Below are 24,463 nucleotides of genomic sequence, written 5' to 3' on the forward strand. Positions count from 1 at the left end.
TTTTTCTCATGTGCAAAACTTATTTTTATTTATTTATTTATTTATTGACAATTATTTAGGACCTTTATTAACAGGTGCTTTCAGTTTATTGACTTTTTTTGTAAAAAAATCAAGCTATAAAATTTTATTACAATTTAAAAATGAGGTTCTTAAAAATCTCAACTTGAACAGATATGAAAACAATTTAAAAACTTTTAAAGTTGTCTTTAGAAAAACCAGACTTTAAAAAAATAAAACAGCAAATGCAAACACATAAACACATTTGTCATTACCAAAAAGAGACATCTTACCTAAAAATAATAAAAACCCTATGCTGCATAGATAAAGCATATAGTTCTAGTTATTTGGTCAACAGGCAAAAAGGAAGCACCTAATGTCTTTGGCTCCAATGTTTTGTTCATTTCTTATTGCTGGACTTTCATATTCATTTCTTCTTCCTTGGTTGCTAAACTGATTGATGATAGAGACAGTAAGATGGCATTTATTCACTTCCACCCTGCTCAGCCTTGAGAGCAGATAAATATTCAGCTGGTGGCTCCTCTGCTTTTGTCTCTTTGCCATCTTGTGGTTTAGGGTTTCTGGGCATCTGTGCCTATAATTGAAGTTGCAGTGGTATGGATGTTGAAGTGGCTGCTGACCCTGGGTCTCACCTCCTTGATTTTACTTATCTTCTTTTTTTTAATTGTTATTTCCCCAATACAATTTTTTTTCCACTGTACAGCATGGTGACCCAGTTACACATACATGTATACATTCTTTTTTCTCACATTATCATGCTCCACCATAAGTGACTAGACGTAATTCCCAGATCTACACAGCAGGATCTCATTGCTAATCCATTCTGAAGGCAATATTTTGCATCTATTAACCCCAAACTCCCAATCCACCCCACTCCCTCCCCCTCCCCCTCCCCCTCGGCAACCACAAGTCCACTTATCTTCTTCATTGCCATAGTCTCTGGGTTGTCTTTGGAGTGGAGGACCCATGCGGAATCGTGGTCTATAGCCCTGATACATATTCTGTCCCACTCTGTCCCTTGTTCTCCTGCACCATGGTTATCAGAACCCTCCATCCCTTCTCCATGCACAGGAGGGTTGGAGTACTGTGGTAGCTGCCCGTCTGGTTGCTTCATGTGGTAAGGTGGGAATCTTTGCCTATGGTAGGCCTGGTAGAGCCAGTAGGGCCAGCACTGTTGGGCCTGGCCTTGAGGAGCACTCTCTGATACCCATTCTTTCCCCCACTCTCACTATTCTGGCAATTCTGCTTGCAATTCCATGGAGGAGCTCTGTGACATGGATAGCGTCTATAATATATGGCCTTCATTTTAAAGTCAATTTTGTCTGATACGAGTATTGCAACACTTGCTTTCCTGTCTTGTCCATTGGCATGAAATATCTTTTCCCATCCCCTCACTTTCAATCTATGTGTGTCCTTTGCTCTAAGGTGAGTTTCTTGTAGACAGCATATTGAAGGTTTTTGCTTTTTTATCCAATATGCCACTGTGTGTCTTTTGATTGGAGCATTCAGTTCATTGACATTTAAGGTGATTATTGATAGATATGTATTTATTGCCATTTTAAACCTTGTTTTCCAGTTGATTTTTTGTTTCTCTTTTCTTCTTTTCTTTTTTGGGTTGAATGGTTTCCATTTATTTTATGCTTGAGTACTTTTCAGTTTTTATGAATGTAATGGTTTTGTTTTGTTTTGTTTTGTTTTGTTTTGTTTTTTTTGTCTTTTTGCCATTTCTTGGGCCGCTCTCGCGGCATATGGAGACTCCCAGGCCAGGGGTCTAATCGGAACTGCAGCTGCCAGCCTACGCCAGAGCCACAGCAACGCGGGATCCAAGCCGAGTCTGCGACCTACACCACAGCTCACAGCAACGCTGGATCGTTAACCCACGGAGCAAGGGCAGGGACCGAACCTGCAACCTCATGGTTCCTAGTCAGATTCGTTAACCACTGCGCCACGACGGGAACTCCTGAATGTAATGTTTGGTTTTGATTTGTTTTTGCCCTGTTTTTTAAGTATGTTAACCCCTTCCTATATCTGCTTGCTTTTGTCTGATAGTCATATAGGCTCGAACACATCATTAAAATATTTTTAAAAAGAATCTATATTTTCTTACTTTCCTTCCCACATTGTATGATTTTGATGTCTTTTTTTTTTAACATCTTCATGTTTAGATCTGTATACCTGCTTATTTAAGTGACTGCTTTCCAGTTGTGGTTTCCTCCACCCTAATTCTTTTTCTCTTTGAAAAAAAGACCTTTTAACCCAGGAAATTAAAGTATTGGCCCTACATATAGTAGAGGAGGAAAAGGTATAGTCTTGGCAGCAGGCTTGAATTGTGGGCTGAACCTGCTTGTAAGAAGGAAGCACTTGACAGAGAAGAATGAAAAAAGGACCTCAAGGGAGAAAGGATTATCATGAATATAACTTCTAGAGAGTTTGGGCTACATTGGAGTAACAAAACTCAACTCAGACCTTCTAGAACATGAGAGCTGAGGGAAGACAAAAGTTGGGAAAGGAACAAATGGCAGAGCTCTCACCAAGAACCTGAGGGTCCAGTTTTTGGAACAATGAGACAAAATATAGTTTTGTATCTAATTAAGAAAGTATTTTCTCTGTGGAGGTGTGACTTATTCAGTTAGGCTTTCATTTCTCTGGGGGGAAATTGTCTTTACATGGGGACAGGGGCTCAAATTATGTCGAAAGTGTTACAGCCAATTTCAGGCATGTTACATTGCTGATGGGGTATTATTTGGACCACGCTGTCATCTGATGCCCCTTGTTCAACTCTCTGTTCAGCTCATTTAGATAAAGAGGCTGCATATAATTTGAAATGAGAGGCAGAATCATGGGTAAGTCTCAGCCTAATACCTTGTGGCCTTGTGATTATGTGGCATCATGAAGATACCTATGTTAGGAGTTCCTAGGGCAACATGACAGATTGTAACTGGCTAAAGAGGCTGAACTGCCCAATACTTCCTCCCAAGTGGAAGGTCACAAAGAAACAGAATTAATGCTGACATAAACAAATGAATCTCTCTAATATCCAGGCTCTTTCTCTAAAGCAAATAGCCACACCATCAGGATGGCCACAACACTGGCTCTGATGTCCATTAAGTTAAGAGAAAGAAGAAAATGAAAGTAAATATTTCCCCCTAGAAGAAGCTCAATGTTTCCCTCCAATGTTCTTTAGTTCCAAGGACCACTGCAAAGGTTATATTTTAGGATAACTCATGAGCTATATTCATGGTTAGAGAAAAGTATTGGTACAGTCTTATCTCTACAATGCAGTGAAATATTTGAAGTAAAACATTTGTCTTCAGCATCTTCTGTCATCACCTCTTTATAAATAGTTTGAGAAACCACATATATAATTTTGAAAGCGTATACAAATGTTTACTTTGAATTGGGGGTGGCACAATCAAATACACATTTTCGAGGTATGTCTGAGGCTACAATGTGAAGGGTGGATTGAATAAGAAGTAACTGGCAGGGAGATCGATTGGTGGATAAGAGAGGATGAGGCTCTGAATCAGAAAGTTCACTACTTTTTGTGTATATACATATTTTAAGAATTTGTTCTAAACTTTTCTCAAGTTCTAAAATTGCCCCATATTTACACATCAAATAAATTGACCTATAAGAAATAGGTGAACAAAATTCACAGGACTCACTACTCATGTTTTTGTAGACTTTAACCCCCTGTTGCCTTACTCCAGACTGAAGTCCTGCTCTATGTGGTTTGATGCAAGAGTCTCCATCCTCTGATTCCTATACATTCTCTCTCCCCTCCGCTCCTCCTCTCCCCTCTTCTGTTTTTTTTTTTTCTTCTCTTCTCTCTCTCTCTTGCTCTCTCAGCTTTCTCCAACTTATTACAATGTTTCTCTTAGATACAGAAACCAGTCCTGCACATACAGGAGAGCTGTGGTGACAGGGTTTTCTGATGGGTTTCCAATGCCTTTTGTAATATTACCCAGAGAGTAAGTGATCTTTGGGGCTAGCTTACTCTTGATCATTAGTAATATGAGTATATTAGTATGGGTTCTCCACAGAAGCAAGATTAATAGGTTATAGAGAAATATACATAAGAAGAGATGTATTTTAGGAATTGGTTCACAGGATTATGGAGGCCAAGAAGTCCCATTATCTGCCATCTTCAAGCTGGAGAATAAGGGAAGCCAATGCTATAAGTCCCAGTCTGAGTCCAAAGGTTTGAGAATTGGGGGCAATTGTGTCAATCTCAGTCCAGTCCAACCAACATCCTGAGAACCAGGAGGGTCAGTGTCCAAAGGCAAGAGAAGATGAATGTCCCAGCTCAAGCAAAGGGAGTAAATTCTCCCTGCCTCCATTTCTTCCTTCTCTTTACCCTCATTAGATTGGATGCTGTCTACTCACATTATGAGGATGGCCTTCTTTACTCAGTCTACCAATTCACATGGTAATCTCTTCTAGAAACACCCTCGCTGACACACCCAGAAAATATGTTTTACCAGCTCTTGAGCACATCCCTTAGCCAAATCAAAACACATAAAACTGACCCTCACTTTGACAATAGTAGAACAATGCATTTACCTTCTCTGCATACACAGATTACATACAACCCTACTTCTTGGAAAAAAAAAACAACTCAGATTAAATTCCCTTAGGTATTGATTGGGTACCCATCAAAGATAAAAAATTAAAAGCAACAATAGTGACAATCATATTGACATATTTCTGATGTTCTTTATAAATTACATGGTGTTTTCAAGTACATAATTTGTTTGCCAAAACAATCTTCTGCATTAGCTTCAGTGATCTGGAAATGGCCCCAGAGAAGTTGAGACATCTGGTTGATGAAACACAGCTGAAAGTGACAGAGTTGAGATTCGGTCCAATGTCTCCTAGATGAATTCCATCTCTTCCCCCTCCTCCTCCATGGATAAACGTGTAAATATGAAGTCAACTGAGCCTACTTTATCACTTTGAAAAATGGAAAATCATTCACTTTGCCTCACTTCCTTAATTTTTCCTAAACAGTTTCATTAGTAGGCGCTCTACTTTGAAGAATTTCCCAGTCTGCCAAAGCCTTTTACTCCTCAGTATTCATACAACATTATGATTTTCCTATAAAACTGAATAATCTCTGCATTTAATGTGCTCGCTCATGCTGAGTCGAAGAGAAAGGGGCGTCTTTTAATGTGTCAATATGGCTATAATTCTCTCAGGTCATGGCTATTTAAACCCTCACATCTCTAAATTGGCTATTACATCACTGTCTCCAGGGGTTCTTTCAGTTAAAAAATTACAACATTAATTCTCATATCCAGCATCCAAATTGAGAAAGTAGAGGGTCATGTTCATCATCCAACTGCTGCTACAAAATGAGCCCGTTCACTGGAAATTTCACATTTTGTGACAATTTATTTCCTATGAAAAAAATATTTCTAGAAATTATACTTGTCCGGAACCCTTTCTAGAAACAGCTGTACCATCCCACAGGCTGGATTGCCTATGACTGATCTTCTAGGGAAAGAAGTTACCTCAGTTTATTTGATCCTTCAAGTCCTAGTGTCCAAGCAAGCAAAGTGATTGGGGACATTTGAATTGCTTTTCCTTGCTCCTGCCATGTTCACTAGGTTTTTAACTAAACCATGATTCCCATCTTGGGATTTGGATTCCACACTGACTCTTTTTTTTTTTTTTTTTTGGCCACCCCATAGCATATGGAGGTCCCAGGCCTATGCTTTAACACACTGTTCCCAGCTAGGGATAAAACTTGCCTCCTGGTGCTACAGAGGTGCCACCAATCCTATTGTGCCACAGTGGGAAGTCCCACACTGACTCTTGATTTGAGCACATCTGGGTCTTGTCATAGAGTGAGGAAAAAAAACGTTCTAGTTTCTCAGATACATTGCTAGAGAACACAGCATTACCCAAGTTTGCTTGTGAATGAAAAGCCTAGGTGAGCCAAGAACAAAGAACAAAATCACATAGCATTGCTCTTCTCAGCTGGGATGCAAAGTCATCCCCTCTGGGGACAAAGAATGCCACCTGCCATGTCAGTAAACTTGTGGCCTTCAAGCCATCAGCGACTGCAACTGCACCTCCACCAGCCCTGACTAGGCAACCTGAGGGGATTCAGAATGGAGAAAACAGTTAAGGTGTCTATCAAAGGAACAGTTTCAATCAGCCCAAACTCTTGCATCTTCCCATACATAGAAAAGCACTAAATTCATTAACTTGAAATGTTTGTTTTTTCCTTTAAGCAACAGTAATCTTTTGATATTCCTACTACTCGGTTTTTGTTGGAAAAACTCCTACATATCCTGGCTCTTCCTTCACCTCTTCATAGAAGTCCCTCAGAGCTATCTGAGATGTTGTCTCCAGAGTTTGAATTCCACAAGTCTGCTGAATAAAATATAATTCTTAATGTTTAGGTCGTGCATTTTTTTTTCAGTCAACACCCTTCCTTCTTTTCTTTGTGAAATTCCTCTTAGAGATCCTACCGGAGACATAGTCAGGCAGGTATGTTCGGAGCTGAGAAAAGTAAGAAATGTGAACCTAATTCCATGAGGATGTTTGCTCTTAAGGCTCTCTCAGATGACCATACCTGAGATCCTGTGGAAGTCTTTGTTCATATCTTTCAAAAAGTGTAATAGATAAGCAGCTCCCATTGTGCCTCAGAGGGTTAAGAATCTGACAAAATCTCAGTGATGATGCAGGCTCAATCCCTGGCCTCACTCAGTGGGTTAAGGGTCCAGTGTTGCCACAAGCTGTAGCAAAGATCACAGATGTGGCTCAGATCTGGTGTTGCTGTGGCTGTGGCATACACTGGCAGCTACAGCTCCAATTTGACCCCTAGCCCAGGAATTTTTATATGCCACAGATGCATCCATAAAAAGAAAAACAGAAAAAAAGTATAATAGATAAAAGAAAAAACAGCTTTCTCTATTCTATATGTCACAAAAGACTCACTTTTTCAGATCCTGATTTGGAAGAGAATGTTTGGCGGTTATAATCACTTAGATTAGATTAGTGAGGAAGTATATGAAAGAAAAAAACCACAAAGGCTCACAGGAATTCACATCAATTCAAATATACTACAGATTTTTTATTGGTTCTAGCATTTCAAATACTAAACATATTTCAGTAGTACCGTGATTTGGATATTGAAAGGATATGTTGGGGAAGTAATGAATCACCATCTACAAAACCAAAACCAAGCCTGGGTTTAGTCAAACCTAAGCACTCCTACATGTTTATTCATCAGAAGAGCAGAAAGAACTTACTGGGTCTGAAGTCAATGGAGACACACTGTTGAGAGTATCAGAAGTCCATCTTCCAGTAGTTTCTCATACTCTCAGCACTGCTTGCAGTGGGGGTAGGGGTTTGTTACCCACCTACTGGTTACTCCTTACAGGTCAGGGAGATCAGGGAAAAGAGAAAGACCAAAGAAAAAGAGAAGTAGGAGCAAAAACTAAGGAATACGGTGGATCAGACAGGAAAGACTAGGTTATATATTGCATTAAATTTAAAAATCAGCACAAAATCTCAGTGGCTCAAAATAACAAGGGTTGATTTCTTGCTCACACTACATAACTTTCTTGGCCAGGATGGAGGCTCTGCTTGCATCCTCACTCAGGGATCCAGGTTGAGGGGTCAGCCACAATTTGAAACAATGCATGTCGTGATCACCATGAGGGAAGAACCTGTGAACATGTGGCCCAGTTATTCATGCTTACACTGGGAAGTGACATGCCAGCCATGCTCACATTTTATTGTAATATTGCAAGTAATAATCACACAATCATCCCTAATGGGCAGGGGATATAATCCCACTTTGTGCCTGTAAGGGAAGAGCTAAATATTTATCATAATTCTATTGATTACTATAGTTGGAGAAAAAAGAGGCAAGGTCAATGAATAGCCCTGGGCCTGAGCTGTGGGCATTGTGCCCAGGAGGGAAGGACGTGGCACACAGCAGCCTCTACCTTAAGTAGGGTTCTCATGCTTATAGTAGTAGAAAACCTAACAGACAGAAAAGTAATTTCCCTGAATTCCCACAAGTAGAAGGTGGCAGAACTAGGCTCTTGGTTTTCTGTGCTCATGTCTGCTGCCTCGCCCATGTTCCCAACTATCCCACTGAGTAATTAAAAGCTTGATCTCTGCCTTCCAGGCACTAGCAGCGACACTGGGTAAAAACCTGATTGAGGACACACAATAAATTGGTGAAACTACAAAGTTAATATAAAGTTTAAGTTGTGTAATAACAGGGAACAAGGGCTTGGTGGAGCTGGAGATCAGCCCAGGAAGACTTCCTGAAGGAGGCGGGATTCATAATCACTGTCAAGGGACAACTAGGATTTGTTTAAGGGAAGAAGAGAGTGGAGAATCTTCAAAATGAGCAAAACAGAAGAAAAGGCAAAAGGGAAAGGCAAGCCCCGGGGAGAAACCCTGAGGAGGAGGGAGGCAGCACACACAAGCACGATGGGCTGACAAAGAAAGGATTACCCAGATGGGGACCCTGCCTTGTGCAGAAGAAAATGGGAAACCTGAAGGGCTCCTGAGCAGAGGCATCAGGCACTAAGCTGGATGTTTAAGAAGGTTATCTAACAGCTAGATAACATGGGCAAGAGAGAGCTTTAAGGAAACTCCACTCTGGAAAACTGTGAGAATGATCGTGATAACAGGAAGATTTGGATTGGCCTTGAAGATGCCAGAATTCATCAGATCATCAGTATTTTCAGTGCTGGTTTAGTTCACTACACCATTTGGGTGCTCATTCTAAGAACAGAGTGTGTGAGCCACAATCCATGAACAGCCCCTCCCTTGGTCTCCAGGGCCAGCAGGAGTTAGCTAGCAAGGGTGACACTTTGGTAGAGGGCTCAGGCAGAGGCAGCCACTCAGTAAATCCTAGCCTCAGAGAGATGAAGTAGTCACAGCCCCAGGATGCTAAGCTCATTGTCCAGCAAGCCTGAGGGTGAGCTCTGCAAGCTGACAAAACTGATCCACTCTGGGCCCGTCATTATCTCTCTGAACCTGAAAATAAGCCTCGACCCAGATACAAAGCTCCAGCTCCCTGTCATTAACTCCAACTAGTGCAGCTTTGCTAAAGCCAAGAAATCTTACATCCATCCTTTGGAGAACTTAATTGCCTATTTATTGCTATTACAGAGATTAATGAGGGCAAGACCGCTCCCAGCAATGCCTCATAAAAGTAGTGGGTAGCCACATTTTAGAATGCGGGAGCCAGGGCCCTGAATCACTTCCCAGCCAAGCACCAACACTACCTCCCCCACCAACACACACAGAGAGACACACACACAATAATTCACTCACTCGCACACATCCATGAACATGCAATACACTGACTCTCAGGGCCCTCGTGCAGCCAAGACACTAGGACAGAGCCTGTATCCCTCCCTCACCCGCTTCCCAGGCCAACCCAGCTCAGAGGACTGTTCCATCATCAGGCTCCTTGAAGTCAGCCGCAGAAGCAGCTGGAGGTGACAGAGGAGTCAGGCCATTTCAGCCAAGTTACAGTGGTGAACCTGGACTGGGACTCGTTCAGATTCAATTTATACTCTACTTCCTTCTGATTTTATGGTGCTTTTACTTTCACAGCCCTGCAAAAGCATCTTTGTCAAAATACACATCATAGCATTAGGCCTTCGGAGGAGGCACTTTATAACACCCTCCCCTGTGAGGGCATACATGGGAAGAGGTGTGACATAACTCCTATTTATCTGTCGGCCACTGGCTCCCACTGTAAAGCAGAAAAGATCTTGCTGCTTCCATTAGGAAGCTTTCTCTTCCTGAGGACTGTAATTAGCTAAATGCTCTTAAACTCTGCTGTGGAAACAGCTGGGTATACTTCCAGGTGATGGTTCAACACTTGGAGGGATCTTTGCCTTTCTAAATGTTAGTCACAGTCTGAGAAAAATGGCAAAACAGCTAGTAAATAACAAATCAGAAACTCAGGTAGGAGGCTATTTATAGCAGGGGCATGTGCTGAGTGAGGAGGGTGGGAGGGGCAGGGGCATGAAGAGGTAGTGAGGCCAAGTACCTGAATTTGGCCAGCCCACCCAGGCAGGATGAATACTGGGGCAAGCTGACTGGCTCCAAGGTGAGCCAGGATGGTTAAGGCCAAGGCCACATTAAGATTAGGAGAGAATGGAAGGTTATGATTCACTCTTCCTCATAGGCAAGTCAAAAGAAATTTTATTTTTCAAAATAATATTAATTTTAGAGATAGGCTAGATTGAAAGAGTTTTTCCTAGACTTTCTAATTGTAAAACCATGGGTTGGTTTTAAAACTGAATCATCACATCCCCCATTTTCCGGAAGAGGTTGTACTCCTCCTTTGCCCTAAGCATACATTTACTCAATCTCTTGGGTACCACCATGGTGTTTTCTCGTTAAGTATTGGTTACTTGGTCAGGAATGCCATCAAGAACTCGAAGCCCATCACAGGAAATCTGGACAGGATGCTACGCTTTGCTCCAGGTCAGAGGCTGTGGCTCTATGATGAAACCTCAGTCATAGGACAATTGTTGGGATACGCTATAGTCCCAGACCGTCTGCTCAAATGTCACCTCACCAGGCAGGCCTTCCCTAACAAATCTCTCATAAGAACTCCTCACTCCCAGTTATTCCTGTCTGTCTTCCATGATTCATATCCCTTTACAGTACTTACCTAAACATAATATATTGCACACCAGTTGTTTTAGTGTCTGTCTCCATTTCTTGTATGAGGATCTATGGTAGGCTGAATAAAGATCAACCAAAGATGCCCACACCCTAATCTTTGACACCTATGAAGAGGTTAACTTATATGGCAAAAGAGACTTTGCAGATGTGAATAAATTAATAATTTTAAAATGGGGGTAATATGGATATGATGTAATCACAAGGGTCCTTATAAGAGGGAGGCAGGAAATGATTCAGCAGAAGATGATGTGATGATGGGAGCAGAAGGAGAAAAGGCCATGTGGTGAGGGGCCATGAAGCCAAGGAAGGCAGGTAGCCTCCAAAAGCTAGATGATGCAAAGCATGGATTCCCCAAGGGCTTCCAGAAGGAACCAGTACTGCCAGCGCTGGATTACTTTTAGTTCTGAAAGACCCACTTTGGATGTTAGCTTCAAAATTGTAAGTTAACAGAAGTGTATTATTTTAAGTTTGTAGTGATTGGTTAGAGCAGCAGCAGGGTCTACTAATACAGAGTCTACACTGCATCTCCAGCTCCCAGACTAATTCCTGGCACAAAGTAGGGAATAAATGCACACCTGTCAAATGAAGAATGAATGAATGAATCCACTGCTTACCTCCAATATGAAACTATAAGGGTTTTTTTGTCTTTTTTTTTTTAGAGCCACACCCATGGCATATGGAAGTTCCCAGCCTAAGGGTTGAATTAGAGCCATAGCCACCAGCCTACACCATAACCACAGCAATGCCAGATCTGAGCCACATCTGTGACCTGTGCTGTGGTTTGCAGCAACACTGGATCTTTAACCCACTGAGTGAGGCCAGGGATCAAACCTGCATCCTCATGGATACTAGTTGGGTTCTTAACTTGCTGAGCCAGAATGGAAACTCTTGAAACTAAAAAATTTTTGAGGGCAAGATCTAGTCCAGACCCAGATTTATTTTCTTCCTAGTAGAACCTTATACAAAGTAATCATTCAAGAAAAAATCCATTTGATTTAGTAAGGAAGAGGTTCAAAATAGTATCTCCAACTTCATTCCAGCAACTATTCACAGAGCACCTGCTGTGTACCAGGCACTTTAATAAGCATAAAGAATGGAAGATCAGAGTGTTCCCATTGTGGCACAGTGGAAACAAATCTGACTAGTATCCATAGGGTTGCAGGTTCAATCCCTGGCCTTGCTCAGTGGGTTAAGGAACCAGCATTGCCATGAGCTGTGGTAAAGGTTGGAGATGTGGCTTGGATCCCATATTGTTGCAGCTGTGGTGTAGGCCAGTTTGACCTCTAGCCTGGAAACTTCTATATGCTGCCAGTGCAGCCCTAATTAAAAAGCAAAAAGAAAAAAAAAAAACAGAAGATCAAAAATATCTGTCCTAGTTGTTCAGTTACACACAGCTTGTCAGGGAGGAAGGAGGGATGGAAACCAGGACTTTGCACTGCAAGAAGTGAGAGATAATATTAACTGAGCACCTACTATGTGACAGGCACTGTACATAGTGACTGTCAGGATACATTTTAATGGATTTCTTAAGAGCACGGACTTTGTAGTCCAAAAAATATGAGCTCAAATTTCAGTCTTGTGCAGGTTACTTCATCTTCCTTAGGCTCAGATTCCCCACTATAAACATGGGAATACAATGTCTACCTCACAGGGTTGATGAGAGAGTTAAATGAGCTAATGTACAAAAACATAAACACCATGATGACTAATTTTTTTGTCAGCTTGTCTGGGCCATGGTGCCTGGATATTAGGTCAAACTTTTTGGATATTTCTGGGAGGTTACTGCTGAATAATATTTTCATTTAAATTACCATATAGTCAAAAAATGCTAGAGGCATGATTCACCTGCCAATTAAGCCTGTATTTTCAATCTACAAAATGCTGCCCCACTCTGCTTTAAAAGAAGGCCAGGGGGTAGTAAGATGGCGGGATAGAAGGACTGGAGCTCAACTTCTCTCCTAAAAACAACAAAATTCACAACTAAAGACTGAGCACATTTCACCAAAATGGACCAGAAACCTTAAAAACCTACTCCAGAAGAAAAAGAGGAGGCCACATCAAGAGGTAGGAGGGGCGATTTCGTGATATAAACAACCCCATACCTCCTGGGTGGGAAGTTCCACAGACTGGAAACTAACTGGTTCACAGAGACTCACCTACAGGAGTGAGAGTTCTGAGCCACACATCAAACTCTTACGTGTGGGGATCTGGCACAGGGAGAAAGAGCCCCAGAGCATCTGGCATTGAAGGCCAGTGGGGCTTGTGAACAGGAGCTCCACGGGACTGAGGGAAACTGAGACCCCATTCTTAAAATGCGCACACAGACTTTAACGTGCACTGAGTCCCAGGGCAAAGCAAAGTCTCCAAGGGAATCTGGGTCAAACCTGACTACAGTTCTTGGAGGACATCCTGGGAAAACAGGGGTGAATGCGGCTTGTTGTGAGGGAAGGACATTGAAAGCAAAGCTCTCGGGAATATTCAGCAGCAGTGCCTTTCTCTGGAGGTGGCCATTTTGGGAAAATCTGCCCCCACCCGTCAGCCAGCCTCTGAGAAGCCACAAGGCAAACAACAACCCAGGTGGGATCACAGCCCCACCCCTCAGTAAACAGGCTACCTAAAGACCCCTCAGGCACACAGCTGCCTTTAATCCCATCCAGAGACTAAGCCCCACCCACAAGAGGGATTAGAATCGGCTCCTCCTACCAGGGGGCAGGCATCAGCCCCTCCCATCAGGAAGCCTACACCAAGCCCCCATACTGACTTCAGCCACAGGGGGGCAGACATCAGAAGTAAGAGAGGATACAACTCTATTATCTTAAGAAGGTCACCACACCAAAAACCTATAAAAATGAAAAGACAGAGAACTATAACTCAGATGAGGGAAAAAGAAAAAACCCCAGAAAAACAGCTAAGCCATGAGGAGATTCTCAGCCTCCAGGAAAAAGACTTTAGACTGTTGATGCTGAAGAAGATGCAAGACATTGGAAATAAACTGGAGGCAAAGACTAATAATTTTCAGGAAACACTGACCAAAGAGATACAAGATATAAAACTTAAACAAGAAGAGATGCAAAATACAATAACTGAAATAAAAAATTCACTGGAAGCAGCTAACAGAAGAATACAGGAGGCAGAAGAACGAATAAGCAAGGTAGAGGACAGATTAGTAGAAATTACGGATGCAGAACAGAAAAGAGAAAAAAGATTGAAAAGAAAAGAAGAGAGTCTCAGAGAACTCTGGGCCAATGTGAAATGCACCAACATCTGTATTATAGGGGTGCCAGAAGGAGAAGAGAGAGAGAAGGAGAAAGAAAAAATATTCCAAGAGATAATAGCCGAAAGCTTCCCTAACATGGGGAAGGAATCACTCACTCAAATCCAGGAAGCACAATGAGTACCATACAAAATAAACCCAAGGATGAACACCCCGAGACACATACTAATCAAACTGACCAAAATTAAAGACAAAGAGAAAATCTTGAAAGCAGCTAGGGAAAAGAAACAAATAACATACAAAGGGACCCCGATAAGGTTATCAGCAGATTTTTCAACAGAAACTCTGCAGGCCAGAAGGGAGTGGCATGATATACTTAACCTGATGAAAGGAAAAAACCTCCAACCAAGATTACTCTACCCAGCAAGGCTCTCATTCAGAATTGAAGGAGAAATAAAAACCTTCTCAGATAAGCAAAATCTGAGAGAATTCAGCAACACTAAACCAGCCTTACAACAAATACTAAAGGAACTTCTATAGGCAGAAAAGAATAAGAGAAGAAGGAAAGGAAAAAGAGCAAAAAAAACAAATCCAAAGTAATTAATAAAATGGCAATAAGAACATACATATCAATAATTCCCTTAAATGTGAATGGACTAGACGCCCCAACCAAAAGACATAGACTGGCTGAATGGATACAAAAACAAGACCCATATATATGCTGTCTTCAAGAGACCCACTTCACTTCGAGGGACACATACAAATTGAAAGTGAGAGGATGGAAGAAAACATTTCATGCCAATGGGAATCAAAAGAAAGCTGGCATAGCAATACTCATATCAGACAAAATAGACTTTAAAATGAAGAATATTTTAAGGGACAATGAAGGACATTACATAATGATCAAAGGATCAATCCAAGAAGATGTTATAACAATTTTAAATATCTACACGCCCAACATAGGTTCACCACAATACATAAGGCAAACTGCTAACAACATTAAAAGGACAAATAGACAATAACACAATAATAGTGGGAGACATTAAAACCCCACTTACAGCAAGGGACAGATCAACCAGACAGAAAATCAATAAGGAAACACAGGCCCTGAATGAAGCATTAAACCAGATGGACTTAATAGATATTTATAGGACATTCCATCCAAAAGCAAGAGAATAAACGTTCTTCTCAAGTGCACATGGAACATTCGCTAAGATTGACCATATCCTGGGTTACAAATCCAACCTCAGTAACTTTAAGAAAATTGAAATCATATCAAGCATCTTTTCTGACCACAATGCTATACGACTGGAAATCAACAACAAGAAAAAAACTGCACAAAACACAAACACGTGGAGAAGAAACAACATGCTACTAAACAACCAATGGATCACTAAAGAAATAAAAGAGGAAATTAAAAAATACCTAGAAGCAAATGACAAAGAAGATATGACACTCCAAAACCTATGGGATGCAGCAAAAGCCATTCTATGAGGAAAGTTTATACCAATACAAGCCCACCTCAGGAAACAAGAAAAAGCCCAAATAAACAACCTAACTTTACATCTTAAGCACCTTGAGAGAGAGGAACAGACTAGACTTAAAGTTAGTAGAAGGAAAGAAATCATAAAGATCAGAGCAGAAATCAAGGAAATAGAAACAAAGAAAACCATAGAAAAGATCAATGAAACGAAAAGCTGGTTCTTTGAAAAGATCAACAAAATCAATAAACCCCTAGCCAGACTTATCAAGCAAAAAAGAGAGAGGACTCAAATCAATAAAATTAGAAATGAAAAAGGAGAAGCAACAACGGACACCACAGAAATACAAAGGATCATAAGAGACTACTATATGCAACTATATGCCAATAAAATGGAAAACCTAGAAGAAATGGACAAATTCTTAGAAAAGTACAATCTTCCAAGACTAAACCAAGATGAAATAGAAAAGATGAATGGACCCATCACTAGAACGGGAATTGAAACTGTGATTAAAAAACTTCCAACAAACAAAAGTCCAGGACAAGATGGCTTCACAGGCGAATTCTATCAAACATTTATAGAAGAGCTAACACCTCTCCTTCTGAAACTATTTCAAAAAATTGCAGAAGAAGGGATACTCCCAAACTCATTCTATGAAGCCACTGTCACCCTGATACCAAAACCAGACAAAGACTCCACAAAAAAAGAAAACTACAGGCCAATTTCACTGGTGAAGTTACATGCAAAAATCCTCAACAAAATACTAGCAAACCACACCCAACAATCTATTAAAAGGATTGTACATCATGATCAAGTGGGATTTATCCCAGGGGTGCAAGGATTCTTCAACATGCACAAATCAATCAGTGTGATACACCACATTAACAAACCGAAGAATAAAAACCATATGATCCTCTCAATATTTGCAGAAAAAGCCTTTGACAAAATCCAACACCCATTTCTGATAAAAACTCTTCAGAAAGTGGGCACAGAGGGAACCTACCTCAACATAATAAAGGCCATATATGACAAACCCACAGCTAACATCATTCTCAATGGTGAAAAGCTGAAAGAATTCCCACTGAGATCAGGAACAAGACAAGGATGTCCACTCTCGCCACTACTCTTCAACATAGTTTTGGAAGTCCTAGCCACAACAGTCAGAGAAGTAAAAGAGAAAAAAGGAATCCAAATTGGAAAGGAAGAAGTAAAACTATCCCTATTTTGCAGATGACATGATACTATACCTAGAGAATCCTAAAGACTCTACCAGAAAACTGTTAGAGCTCATCCATCAATTTGGCAAAGTCGCAGGATACAAAATCAATACACAGAAATCGATAGCATTTCTATATACTAACAATGAAAAAGCAGAAAAGGAAATTAGGGAAGCAATCCCATTTACCATCACATCCAAAAGAATAAAATACCTAGGAATAAACCTACCTAAAAAAACAAAAGACCTGTACTCTGAAAACTACAAGCCACTGATGAAACAAATCAAAGAAGACACAAATAGATGGAAAGATATACCATGCTCGTGGATTGGAAGAGTTAATATTATCAAAATGACTATACTACCCCAGGCAATCTACAGATTCAATGCAATCGCTATCAAATTACCAAGGACATTTTTCACAGAACTTGAATGAAATATTTTAAAGTTTGTTTGGAAGTACAAAAGCACCATAAGAGCCAAAGACATCCTGAAAAAGAAAAATGGAGCTGGAGGAATCAGGCTCCCGGACTTCAGACTGTACTACAAAGCAACAGTCGTCAAAACTGCATGGTACTGGCACAAAGACAGACATATAGATCAGTGGACCGGATAGAAAGCCCAGAATTAAACCCATGCACTTACAGCCAACTAATCTATGACAAAGGAGGAAAGAATATACAATGGAGAAAAGACAGCCTCTTCAATACGTGGTGCTGGCAAAACTGGACAGCCACATGGAAAAGAATGAAATTAGAACACTCCCTAACACCATACACAAAAATAAGCTCAAAATGGATTAAAGACCTAGATATAAGACCAGAAACTATCAAACTCCTAGAGGAAAACATAGGCCAAACACTCTCTGACATAAATGACAGCAACATCTTCTCAGATCCACCTCTTAGAGTAATGACCATAAAAACAAAAATAAACAAATGGGACCTAATCAAACTTCAAAGTTTCTGCGCAACAAAGGAAACCCTAAATAAAATGAAAAAAACAACCCACAGAAGGGGAGAAAATCTTTGCAAATGAAGCAACTGACAAGGGATTCATCTCCAAAATTTATAAACAACTTCTGCAGCTCCATACCAAAAAAAACAAACAACCCCATCCAAAAATGGGCAGAAGATCTAAACAGACAGTTCTCCAAAGAAGACATATAGATGGCCAAAAAACACATGAAAAGATGTTCAACAACACTCATTATCAGAGAAATGCACATCAAAACCACGATGAGGTACCACCTTACACCAGCCAGAATGGCCATCACCAAAAAGTCTACAAACAGTAAGTGCTGAAGAGGGTGTGGAGAAAAAGGAACCCTCTTACACTGTTGGTGGGATTGTAAATTGGTGCAACCACTGTGGAAAGCAGTATGGAGATTTGTCAGAAAACTAAAAAGAGAACTACCAGTTGATCCAGCAATCCCTCTCCTGGGCATCTATCCAGAGAAAACCATGACTCGCAAAGACACATGTACTCCGATGTTCATTGCAGCACTATTTGCAATAGCCAAGACATGGAAACAACCTAAATGTCCATCGACAGAGGAGTGGACCCAGAAGATGTGGTACATATACACAATGGAATATTACTCAGCCATCAAAAAGAACGAAATACCAGCATTTTTAGCAACATGGATGGACCTAGAAACTATCATGCTAAGTGAAGTCAGCCATACAATGAGACACCAAAATCAAATGCTTTCACTGACATGTGGAATCTGAAAAAAGGACAGATGGAATTTCTTCGCAGAACAGGTGCTGACTCACAGACATTGAAAAACTTATGGTCTCCGGAGGAGACAGTTTGCGGGGTGGGGAGATGTCCTCGGGCTGTGGGATGGAAATCCTGTGAAATCAGATTGTTATGATCATTATACAACTACAGATGTGATAAATTCATTTGAGTAATAAAGAAAATGAAAAAAAAAAGAAGGCCAGGAAACATGCTAAGAAAATTTCAGATTCTTTCAAAAGGCAGCATTAATACTTTTGGAAACAATGCATGTGAGAAGATAGTATAGCAACATCCTTAAAGTATTGGAAAAAATAAACTGTCAATTTATAATTTTATACCCAACAAAAATTATATTTTAAAAATAAAGGCAAAATAAAGGCTTTTTCAGACATCCAAAATCTGAAAGAACTCATCACCAGCAGACCGACACTGCAAAAAAAAATTGTGGGAGTTCCCATCATGGCTCAGAGGTTAATGACTCCAACCAGGAACCATGAGGTTGTGGGTTCAATCCCTGGACTTGCTCAGTGGGTTAAGGATCTGGCATTGCCGTGAGCTGTGGTGTAGGTTGCAGACATGGCTCGGATCCCATGTTGCTGTGGCTGTGGCATAGGCCAGTGGACCCCTAGCCTGGGAACCTCCATATGCCACAGGTGCAGCCCTGGGGGGGGGGTAAAAAAAGACACCCCCCCAAAAAAATTTAAGTCATTTGGGCAGAAGTAAAATAATATCAGATAATAAAATGATCTACAAAAAGGAATTAAGAACACCAGAAATAATTGAATATATTCTTTTTTAATTATTTAAATATCTTTAAAAGATAATTGACTTTAAACAAAAATAATAATGTAGTATAAGGCTTATAAAACTATAGCAAGTAAATTGTCTGAAAACAATAGTGTATACTGTTGATGTAAAAACTTAGCTCACTGAAACAGAACAAGGGTCCAGAAATACACACACAAATATGATGCAAAGTCAAATCAATGAAGAAGAGATAGATTGTCATTTCAACAAATGGTGCTTCAACAATAGGCTATCCATACGTCAAAAGGTGAACTTTAATCCCTTTAATAAATTGTTTATAAAAAATAATTCAGAATTGGTCACAGACCTAAATGTACAAAATAAAACTTTAAAATTCTAGCAGGAAACATAGAAAAAATTCTTTAAGACGTTATCTTAGGTGATATTTCTTAGAGACACCACCAAAAGTATGATCCAGAAAAGAACTATCTGGAAAAGAGTTAATTTAGCAGAACTGAAACTGCTGTCCTCAAAATGCCTGCTTACAAAGTCTTCCCTTGACTAGGATCTGGGAATTTGGACTACAGGATTCTCACCATTCTCAGCTGATAAAAATACTCACTGAGCTTAAACTGTGTCTGTAAACAACATGGCTTATGCTCAACATAGGCTTTCCTTCAGAGAGTCTGGAATTTTTGGTACACTCTAGGAAGAAAATGCCTACACACTCAATCTCTAGTGAGACTTCCCGGTAGACAGCACTTGCTTTCCTAGGGACTGCATCCTATGTACTTTTGTCGGTTGATCTTGCTTTGTATCTTTTCACTGTTATAAATTTTAGCCATGAGTGTAGTTACATGCTGTGTCCCGTGGGTTTTCCTAGCAAATTCTAGAAATGGATTGTGTGTGCATGTGTGGCTGAGTCACTGTGCTGAACAGCAGAAACTGACACAACACTATAAATCAACTATACTCTAATAAAAAATAGAACAAAAATAAAACTGGAGGTGGTCTGGTGTATCCCTGACCCAAGAGTAAATAAATAAATTGGACTTCATCAGAACTGAATACTTACTCTTCGAAGGATCTGTTAAAAACAAGCCAAAAAATAAGCCAGAGAAAAATCATTTTCAAAGCCTATATCTGATAAAAGACTCTTATCAACAAAATATGAAGAACTCTCAAAACTCAGTAACAAATGAAAAAAATCAATTTAAAAAATAATAAAAAATTTGAATAATTATTAAAGAGGATATATGAATGTTAAATAAACATATGAAAATATGCAAAACATCATTAATGATTCATATCATTAAGGGAATGTAAATTTTACCAAATGAGATATAACTAAACAGATATTAGAACAGCAAAAGCAAACTGATTATACTAAGTGTTGGATAGCAAGTGAAGGAATTCCCATACACTGTTGCTAGAAATTTGAAAGAATACAACCACTTTGTAGAACCATGGAGCAGTTTCTTCAAAAGGTAAACATATACCTACCATATCATCTAAACATCTAAACCATATCATCTAAACATCCCTTTACTATGTATTTACCAAAATAAATGAAAGCAAACGTCCACACAAATGGTTGTGCACAAATTCTCATGGTAGATTTTTCTTTTCAATAGTTAAAAACTGGAAGCAATCCAAAGGCCCATCAACAGGTAAATGGAGAAATGAACTATGGTATATCCACACAATGGGCTACTACTCAGTAATAAAATGGAATAAACTATTGGTACATGCTATAACATGGATTTATCTCTAATTATGTTGAGTGAAAGAAGACAGACCCAAGAAAGAGTACATGGCTCCAATTACATAAGTCTAGGAAATGTAAACTAATATATGATGACAGAAAGCAGATCGATGGTTGCCTGAGGCAAATGTGAGAGGGGTAGGAGAAAAGGATGACAAAAGGAGCAAGAGAAAACTTTTAGGATGATTATCTTGATTGTGGTAATTATTTCACAAGTGCACACATATGTCAAAACTTAGCTGAGTGCTTTAAATGTGTACAGTATACTGAATGTTAATTATATCTCAATAAAGCTATTTTTATAAAGCACAAACATATATGCAATATAATTATACTGGCTATGTGACAATTACAATTTCATTTAAAAATTAATGTAGCATTCATTGCAGATGCTATATACAATAGGATACAAGCTCTAAAAGTTGTGTGCTTTTCATTTTATATAGTGTGTCACTGTGACTATAGGTATAATATCTTTGGAGATGTCCAAGTCACAATCTGAGCTCCTTCACAAAAGTGAGGTTCTTGTCCAAGTAGACTTCCTATACAGCCACACAACCCCACCCCACCTGCCCCACACAGGTGGTTTGTGATAGAAGCTCTCCCATGCCCAAGTCCAGGACCTGCATTTCTTATCCTTGCTTCAAAGTCTTCTCTGGGCCATGCAGAAAAGACCTTTATTTATTGACTTACTAGTTCATCAAAATTCCCTGCGAGACACAGTGAGGGAGGCTAGACTGATTTTTATGAAATTTGTTCCCTAGTTAGAAATATAAAAAACACGGAGTTCCCGTCGTGGCGCAGTGGTTAACGAATCCGACTAGGAACCATGAGGTTGCGGGTTCGGTCCCTGCCCTTCCTCAGTGGGTTAACGATCCGGCGTTGCAGTGAGCTGTGGTGTAGGTTGCAGACGCGGCTCGGATCCCGCATTGCTTGGCTCTGGCGTAGGCCGGTGGCTACAGCTCCGATTCAACCCCTAGCCTGGGAACCTCCATATGCCGGGGGAGCGGCCCAAGAAATAGCAACAACAACAATAACAACAACAAAAGACAAAAAAAAAAAGAAATATAAAAAACAAAACACAGAAAATGCAACAACAAAACGTACAAATGATGACAATGTATAAAGTACCAAGCTCCAGCAGGTAACATTTGGTATAATTACTGATACCCTTGATGACACTCTAAGGTTACAAATGACCCTTTTGCCTACTAAGTATTAAAAATCACCAAAGAGGATAATAAAATGCAATAGGGGGTGTGGGAATATTAGGATGACCTAAATGGCAGTGACATAAAGAAAAAAGCTGATACTGAGAAGACTATGATAGGAAAATAATGAGACTGGCTTATCTTGCCTTTTCAAAGAAATTCATGGAGCACCACTCTTGCTAACATTTCGATAATAAAGTAATACTTTTTTCCCTTCAGAAAGAACATCCAAAACCTGAAATGAAAAATCTGTCAAGCATGTGGTTGTGCCATGGAGGCTGATCCACTGGGGAACAGACGAGCTGGCATACTGAGAGAGGCATGCAATTTATGTAGTCCTGAAGCTTAATTTTTGCTACGGCTGTCCTCCCTTAAAAGGAACTTGGACAGAAAATAAGCAGAAATTGGCTCTAATATTCCAGAAAGGACATTTTTCATGAACTTGCAATTTAATGGAAAGTAAAGTGTTTTCAGTTACTGCAGCAAATTTTTTCAAAGTTTGCTTTCATTAACCTTGTAAAAATATTATAGTTTTCTCTCCCTCCTTTCTTCCAGTTTCTTTTGACTGAAGTACATTCCTTTCCAACTAAGAAATGTCACTTAGATAGAGACCTCCACCCCCACCAACCTTTCTCAAAGGCATCCCTTAATTCTTAGACAAAGAAGCCAAAGGATAAATTAGGCTCCCTTACATCTGAAACAAAGGAACAATACTAGAGAGGGGGCTCAATTACTAATCATGGACCCATTTATTGTCTGTATGAGATAACTTGGGCATGAAGAATCCCATGTGCCTCCCAGGACATACCTGATTCCCAGTCTCCTTCCCATCCCTTTTCCCACATGATTCCCACCTTCAAACCTAACCCACTCCTATCTCTAAAACCAGTTAGGACCTTACATAGAAGAGATTTAAGATGCAACATTGTTTTTAATAAAAGCTGGAAATAATCTAAATACTCTAAATGGTTATCTAGAAGGAAATAGTTGAATATTATGTTACACACATACTATAAGACAATGATTAAAATAATGGATAGATCAGTATTAACTGACTTAGAAAGTTGTCCATAACAATTTGTTAAGCACTATAGCAAAGCTTCTTACCACAATACATAGGCATGTAGCAATATCTTTATCAATTTATTTTTTGAAAAAAATTCTGAAAAGAAATAAACCATATTTTGGTTAGGATGAAATGGTTACAGGAGAATTATACTTTTTTACTTTATGTAATTTTAAAGTATTTTGAATATGATTGTTTTTACTTCTTTGTCTTTTATTTTCACATAAAATATTTTTAAATCAATAAGCAAAGTAATGTAAATCAAATATACATCAAATAAAAATAAATTTAAAAATCAAAAAAATAAGAAAAGTAAACGTTTTTACCTTTTCCATCATTTTTATTGGATTAGCCTACTAAGCAAACTATATGAACAGAAGCCTAGTGTGTCTTGATCACTACTGAGTCCCTTATGCCTAGAATAGTGTCTGAAATATTGAAAATATTCAATGAGCCTTTCTTCAATAGATGGGTTAATTAAATAGATTTAGTTCCATCATACTCTGATCTGGGACCCTTGGTCTAACTGGACTCTGTCTTGTTCCCATGACCAAGTACCACCTGGTACCCCATCATTATAATTGTGTACCTACCTGGTTCCCTTGCATTTAGCATTTTTGTCCTGATTCTTTTCTTAGTGACCTGGTCCCTGAAGCACTGGCATTGCTCTTGCTGTGCTCCTGCCAGGGAATGGAGTCCTCTCTCTTGATCCTAAATGAGCAGCAAGAACCCTGCCACTTAGTGAAGACTCTTCTGTTTTCTACTATCTACTTATAGTCAAATAGAATAAGCCTTGCTTGAGATTATCCATGTGTTTATCTGGATTCCCAATAAGCTCCTCAGATCACTTTAATGCCTTTTCTTCCACTATTTATTTCCCTTTGGGCACCCTCCTCTGTTAAACTGGACACCCACCCATGTTCTAAATCCAAGTCTGTTTTCAGAGATCTTCCACCAGAAGTCAGATGTGGTTCCAAATTCAGTTCCCTCCCAGCCTACCCCAAAACTACTGCAACAAACCAGGTTATCAGTATCTTGATTGAGAATTGATATCTGTAAAATCTTTTGCAAATACCCAGATATATCCAAACCCTCCAGTTTCCTTTTACATAATGCAAAGCACTTTCAGAAAGTGATTTATGATTTTTTGTTTGGATTGTTTTTTGGGCCACCCCTGTGGCACATGGAAGTTCCCAGGCTAGGGATCCAATCGGAGCTACAGCCACCGGCCTATGCCACAGCCACAGCCACAGCAATGCCAGATCCAAGCCACATCTGCAACCTACACCAGATCCTTAATCCACTGAGCAAGGCAA

General features: G+C 39.8%; 1 pseudogene; it reads right to left on the bottom strand.

Moving 5' to 3' along the window:
* Positions 1-481: 481 nt before the first annotated feature.
* Positions 482-1,323, bottom strand: LOC125116972 (Y-box-binding protein 1-like; annotated as a pseudogene).
* Between the last annotated feature and the right edge of the window lie 23,140 nt (positions 1,324-24,463).

This window comes from Phacochoerus africanus, chromosome 15 (assembly GCF_016906955.1).
Source record: "Phacochoerus africanus isolate WHEZ1 chromosome 15, ROS_Pafr_v1, whole genome shotgun sequence".
NCBI classification, from domain to species: Eukaryota; Metazoa; Chordata; class Mammalia; order Artiodactyla; family Suidae; genus Phacochoerus; species Phacochoerus africanus.